The following is a 6,937-nucleotide window of genomic DNA, read 5'->3' as shown; positions in this document are numbered from 1 at the left end:
CCTTTTGCTAAGTGATAAGAGAAACGCTGCCATCGGTTCACCCCAACCCCAGGCTGAGCCATCCTCACCTCCTTCCACCTTTTCTTTTTCCTCTCTCTTCACCCGGGGTCATCTTCCCTCACTTGTCACTGCCTGGGTCTGGATGCTCAGGGTGGACCCAGATCCCCTAATGCCAAAATGCACCCTTCAGGTCAATCCCAGGGCCCCACCATCAGCAGTTTGGGTCCCACTAGTGATTTTGTTCTCCCTGGTGGCTTACACAGCCACAACACCCTCAGAAATCCACAGCTCAGCAAAGCAGGAGAGGCAGGAGCTGACCTGGGATATGTCTCGTGCTGTGCTCTCACATAGTTTTTTTGAGCTTGGGTGCCACAGTTTTGGACCCAGGTGCTTCGAAGCTTCCCTTGATCTTCCTGGAGCTCCCACAGCTCCCAAACATTCAGCATACGGGGACCTGTGCTGGTCAGGGAGAGAAGACAGCAGTGTGGCAGCCTCAGCCACAGAATTACATCCCAGCAACACCCTGCAGCCTCCACGGGACTGTCTGCTGAGGAGGGAGATGGTGGCGAGGCCTTGCCTGTTCCCCAGTCACCACCAGCTCACCGCTGCCCCAGACAGACTGACCTCCGATGAGAGCTCATTCCCCCCCAGAATCCAGCAGGATGAGATGAATTCCTTCCCTCTTAGAAGAAATGTCTCACTGTGCAGCAAGATTTCCCCTCTTTCCTCAGTACCTGGGCTCCAGGCCTTCGATTGCCCAACGCTTGTCTGATGGGCTTGAAGGGAGGGGGAGGGAGGCTGAGCTAATCATCAGTGTCCTCAGAACTGATGATTATCATCCCAAAACGACCTCAAAGATGTCATGAAGGCCTGCTGCCCGAGTCACCGCCTGCTCGGCTCACCGTAGTCATACCGTAAACATCCCAGCCAGCAACGCAGCAACGTCACCGCCGAATACCCCAATTGGCTGCTCACACACGCTACTCAAGTGCTACTGGGGAGAATTTACATCTCCATCACATCATCAGAGGGGGATTGTATTTTTCCAGTCTCTTGTGAGTCAGTGGTGAGCGAGCGGGACGTGTGGCCGGTGGCCGGTGGCGGTGCTCCGCGCATACGCATGTCTGGGGGAGGAATCAGCTGCCTGGCCACAACCTGACCTCAGCCTTCCTCTGCGGTCCCACACGCAAACCTGGAAGCCAGAGACCCAGGGCAGAGCCCGGCTTCACTGACCCCAGGTGGAGGAGAGCTCTGGTTCGAAGGCAGCGCTGGGGAGAGGGACTCTGATGCTCAACATGTGCCTTAGAGAGAGGGAGAATGATGGTGAGGTGATGGGAGAGTGGGAAGGGTGCTGTTCCCAAGGCCCAGCACTGCAGAAACATCCACAAAAATGTCTGCTTTCGTTGTACAAGACCTTGTCTCTTTCCTTTACCTTTCCATACCCCCGTCTCTATCTCTCTCTCCCTCTCTGACAGCACTCCGACCTGTACTCCCGAGAGGGAGGCTACGATAACAGCAGAGCTGGATAACATCACTGCTCCGATGCTCAGAAGGCCTTTGGTATATTTGCTAAGAGCTGTCTCGGCACAGCCGCAGCCCAGGCTGAGACACGGGGGAGGTTTCCTGCCTCCCAGAGCTCCGGCACGGAGGACTGGGATCCTCCAGCCTCATGAGGTGTGAGCATCTCGCCCTCCGCAGATAACCTCCAGGGGCGAGACAGGGTGCAGGGCCCAAACCTGTAAACAGCCCACATCCATTTTAAAAAAAAAATCCCCTAAGGAATCCTCCCTAGCAGCATGTTGAGGATATCCGTGCTTCCATATCAACGCTCAGGCCTCTTGGCAAAGCCAGGCTGGGCTGGCAAAACTTGCTTGGTTATTACGGTTATCATTAGGGACCTCTGGTGTGAGGGTTTCACGCTGTTGCCTTGCCTTTCAGCAGCTGGTTGTGACACAAACATAGACGCAGACGGCAGCTCAACCTCTGCTCTCTGCAGAGGAACCAGGAGCGAGCGTTTGCAGGCTGCTTTTCGAGAAGAGGAGTCTCCTGCAGCCCTCCCCTTCGCTCATAGCCAAGGAGAGAGCTCGCTGGCCCCAGCTGTCTTTCCACCCCGGCTCTCTCGCCAGATGTTGGCCATTAGCGGGACCGTCACGAACCGGGGCTGGCCTCTGGGAGCAGCCTCCGTGGGACGTGGTGGTGAGCCAGGGTGTGCGTGTGCAAGCCGGCGTGCGTGCCGGCAAGTGTGTCCCCGCGGGCCGCCGTAACACAGCCGCTCCTTTGGCCCCCGGCCAGAGGGGAAATGTCTCCCTCACACACGCACGCTCTCGGGCTCCGTGCTCACCCTTGCCCCCTCGGTGCTTCGCAAAGCCCCCGGCTCAGCTGACTCAACAGCTGAGCTCTCTGGAAGCACGGGGCTGGAGGTCTCACGTCCCTCCTCCTCCTCCTCACGTCGAGCACACGCCGCCTTCCCGGAACGTGGGGGCTCCAGCTCCTGACTCCGCTCCCTCACGTCTGCCCTCCTAATTCAGCTCACTTTCTCCTCTCCTCAAAGGCACGGGAAGTCCAGCTCTCTGATTCATCCGCCGTGGGTCCTGAGGAAAATGAATCCTCAGCTTTCCTTTTCTGAGGATGGAGTGGGATCTGTTTACTCAGGGATGTAATGAAGTCATTTTTTTTTTCCCATTTATGCCAAAAGCGGAAAACCATTTCAAAGGGAAAGGAGTGGGTTCAGATTTGGCCTCAGACAAAAGCTGAGTGAACTCAGATCAGAATCAAAGTCAAACAAAGCTTCTGGGTGGTTTGTCCAGAAGACCGATAAGCCTTGACCCATGTCTTCTGCCACCACAATCAGGAAAGGACTCTCTGTTATGGACAGGGCTACAGCCCTCTCTTCTCAACCCCTCTTCTGGCCACCCAGCCTCACCCCTTCCCCTGCTAGGACAAGATTTCAGCAGTCCCAGGGCCTGCTTAATCCATTAGGTCAATTCCTCTCGCAGAGCTGGGAGGGGAGCCCTGGAGTCCTGCTCCTGTCCTTTGGCATCACTCTGGAAGAGCTCTTGTCCCACCCACTGAACCCAGCGGGGACTGTGGAGGTGCCTAGGGACAAAGCAGAAAGCAGGACGGGCCTCATTCACATTTTGTCCTAAAAGCAAGGACACAGGATCATGCCCAGCTAAAAGCCAAGTGGGTCTGAGGCCAGGTTCATCTCAGAAGGATGCCTTTGACCAAAATTGAATCTACAGTACAATTGCCTCCAATGTGTGTGGTTCAGTGTTTGTTGTTGTCATTGTTGAGTTTTGTTTGGTTGATTTTTTCCCTCAGAGCTTTGTCTGCTCTCAGGTTTTCACCATTTGGCAGCAAGATATTGCAGCCCAGCTCCCCAGCAGACACAGTCGGAGGGCATCAGGCACTGTGTGACTGCTTGGAAGCTGAGGAGATGCTCCTGGCCTGCCCTACCACAGCGCCCATGGCGACTGCAGCTCCCTCAGCCTGGTTCTGAGGAGAAGCACCTGGGAGGCAGTGGGTAGAGCCCAGTGGCTGAAACCTTCAGCATTTCCATAAATGTCTTGGCCACAGAGTGTCAGTGGTCCTAGGGGTGGCCCCAGCTCCTACATGGGGCTCTGCTTGAAAAAAGAAAAAAGTAAAAATAAAAATAAAAAACGAGAGAGTGCAGAGCTGTGGATATTGTATTTACGAAAACCAATGTTGCTAAGCAGACGTGCAGCTGGGATTCACACCGGCTGAAGTCTCCTTCAGCCTTCCTTGGCTCCGGTCCCAGATATAATGACTTGTACTCGAGGAGCCCAAAGTCATGACTGCAAGGGTCCGGCTGCCAGATCCACGTCCGACAGAACTGGAGGTGGGGGCAATCCGTGGTCGTGTACCCTCCCCCCCCCCAGGACTGGAAATGTCATCATTGACTTCACTGGGTGCATTTCACTGCTCTCCAGAACCCCGTAGAGCGGCTCACTGACATCATTCCTACGGCCGGGCTTGGCAGAGGCGGTGGGGATGAGGTCCACAGCGGCCAGCAGGCCGGGGATGGTCTGCATGGTTTCCATATGTTAGCTCTCTCACAGGACTCCGTCTTTGCTGCTCAAAAGCCTCAAGTGCCTCTTTAGCTCACCGGTGCAACAACCATGACTGCTGCCGTGCACGCAATTTGGGCAGATCTGCAGCAAGACACCCTGGCTCATGGGGGCAAACACCTGGAAATTCTTTAGCAGCTTCTGCTAAAGGCAGAGAAACTAAACGAGTCCCCCGCCTAGAGCCCTTCGTTTTTGTCAAATTGGCTATTAAATGGAAGGTTTTCCCTGCTTCTGGAAGACTTTCAACAAGCCACAGCAGGATTTTGGACTGGAGGCACATCTGTGCTTCTCCAAAGGTGCTAGGATAGTGGGCATGGGGGACGTCCAGGCACATGCCAAGAGACGGGCAGAGGGGAAGGGGAGAGGAGAAGGGACAGCTGGAGAAGTACCACAGCAGAAGGCCACTCCAAAACAATGGGCAGAGAAAGAATAAAGGTTGCCCTTGTTAATTAACATAATTACACCCTAGCAGCTGCAGTCTACAGGATCTGTAAAGCAGACTGTGTGTCACCAGAAACATCTCAGTAACACTTTATTTTCAAGCAGAAAGTTAGAAGAGCACAGATTTGACCTTATCTGGAGTAAAATACAAACAACTGTGTTCTCCACAAAACAAGACCGAGTCTGCATCTCAGCACTGCAAAGGCAGAGAAAAACAAAGGCTGTAAGTAATGCAACATAAAGAATAAGCATAACTTGTTCTAATGAGCTAGAGAACTAGCTCCTCAGGTATACTAATGAATTAATGTATGTGCACACACTGTCACACAGCCAGATGACTTCAAAAAGAAGACAGATTTCACTGCCATTTGGAAAATGAGATGGTGAAGTCTTCTGCGCACAGTCTTGGTCATGAGCCTGTGATCAGGGTTTTATGAAAAATACTACTGGACTCCTCACTGATGGAGAGAAGGATGCCAGTTCTGTTATCTCGGATAAAAGACAGCACTTCCTACAGCCGAGTTTCTCCTTCCAATAATATGTGTCATTGGGTTCAGCAAGGGAAAGTGCCAAACCTTGAATCATCAGGACTGCCTCACTGCAGTGACTCAGAGGATATCATTCGAACTTCTATTACCTTCTTCACCTTATTTTTCCTATTAGTTATGGTTAGTCAGGCAGAAAATGTTACATGGTCTGATTTCTGTTACCTGGTGTGTCAAACTAAGACTCCTTTCCGACTTTTCATTTGCACACACTGGTAGACAAAACACTCGCTGATTACTTTGTGGTGGTGCATTTTCTGTCTCTGAGATTTGGCCAATGCAAGATGATTTCTGGTGCAGATTTTGTTCTGGGAATAAAAAGACTGACATGTCTGTACTAGATCTGATCTGACCTGGTAGTAAATAAAAAGTAAGCTTTTTGCCCCTGATTGAGGAAAAAAAAAAAAAATCAATTTACTGGAAGTGAACCTTGCTGTGGGAAATTACCAATGCGAACAGATCACAGAGATCAAAGTTAGGTACTCAACTAGTGGGAGACCCAGATTCAAAGAGTGCATCAAATGCAGACTGGTTTGTTACATCGCCATGGTTCCTCTAACAGGACGAGACCAGTGTTCAGATCCCTCTCCTAAAGCACAATGAATCACTCACGCAACCTGAAATAGCTATCTTGGGCAGAGGGAGAGCAGCTCCATACAGAAACATGCAGGATGGGGACAATGTCCAGGATGCCAGAGACTGAGCCCTTGGTCCCTACTACAAGCCAAGCAAATTTTTGAATTCTTGCTTACAGCACCATCAAAATGCTCTGGGCCACGTTACCCACGGTGGCTCTGGGCAGCCACTGTGCTCAGCATAAGCTCTGCAGCTCTCCTTGCCTGGCACATCTGACCTGAAGCACTGCTGGCACTCAGGAGGATCAGCAAGGACAGCTGGACTTCTCCCCAAGCACAAATCCAGTTGTTGAAGAGCTGAAGCAAAGCTCTGGATGCCTGCAGTGACCAGCCCAGTGCCATTACAAGGGTAGTCAAGTCCGATCTCAGGAGATGTTGGCTAGGCAGCTGATGAGCCACCTCACTGATAAGAAAACAGCAGGACCTAAATCTCCAAAGTTCCCACCAGCACCCCCAAAAAAATAGCTGAGATTTCAGGTGTTTCAGGCTGCTGGAAGCACTAGTATCAGTGGTTTAGGCCCATCTAAGTGCAGGCAACTGTCCAACAAGAGGGATCTCACCCCTCCCTTCCCTCGGTCTTGGCCATGAGTTTCCAGCACCTCCATCCATCCAACACTCGTGACCAACACCAGCCTCCCCATCCAGCTGCCAGCACATCTGTGGTTGTTTGCACGCTCATTTCTCCGCCAGATCCACGAGCATCCCAACCCACGAAGGGCAGAACCATTGCTGCTGCCAAAGCAAGGGAAAGGGCAAGGTCACCACTGGGGTGAGGGGTCAGCAAAGGCTTCGCCTGCCCATGCTGTGGCTGTCCACGGTCAGATCTGCTTCACACAAGTTTAGCCCAGCTTTCTCCACACGCTAGGAATGTTCTTCTCGACTGCCTCTGTAAACAACACCCAAAATGTGTCATCTGGTGGGCTCAGGCAAGTATTTGCCTCTTCCTCCCTCAATGCCCCGTTGCCTAAGCATAGCCCTAAAAAAAAAAGGCACATCCAGGAAGACTGCAAACTAAGACAGACTGAAGCAAATAAAAGCCATGCTCCACACCCACTCCTCCTCAGCGGGAAGTACGTGGTCCACAAGCCACATCCTGGCCATTCAGCCCTCAGCTCTCCTTATCAGAAGCACAGTCCCACTGCAAACCAGACTCCACCACCGCCAATAGCTCTGACTCCCAGCCAGCAACAACAGCCCTACAGGCCAGGAACTCCATAACCTCTGGGTT

General features: G+C 52.5%; 1 long non-coding RNA gene across 1 annotated transcript; it reads left to right on the top strand.

Moving 5' to 3' along the window:
- The first annotated feature begins 201 nt into the window (after positions 1 to 201).
- LOC137853768 (uncharacterized) lies at positions 202 to 3,661 on the top strand. Its single transcript, XR_011094697.1, has 3 exons — positions 202 to 1,323; positions 1,476 to 1,560; positions 1,939 to 3,661. It is a non-coding gene; the product is annotated as an uncharacterized lncRNA (long non-coding RNA).
- Positions 3,662 to 6,937: the final 3,276 nt, after the last annotated feature.

Source organism: Anas acuta, chromosome 3 (assembly GCF_963932015.1).
Source record: "Anas acuta chromosome 3, bAnaAcu1.1, whole genome shotgun sequence".
Lineage (NCBI taxonomy): Eukaryota > Metazoa > Chordata > Aves > Anseriformes > Anatidae > Anas > Anas acuta.
The sequence above is the reverse complement of the archived record's forward strand: the minus strand, read 5'-3'. Positions and strand labels throughout refer to the sequence as shown.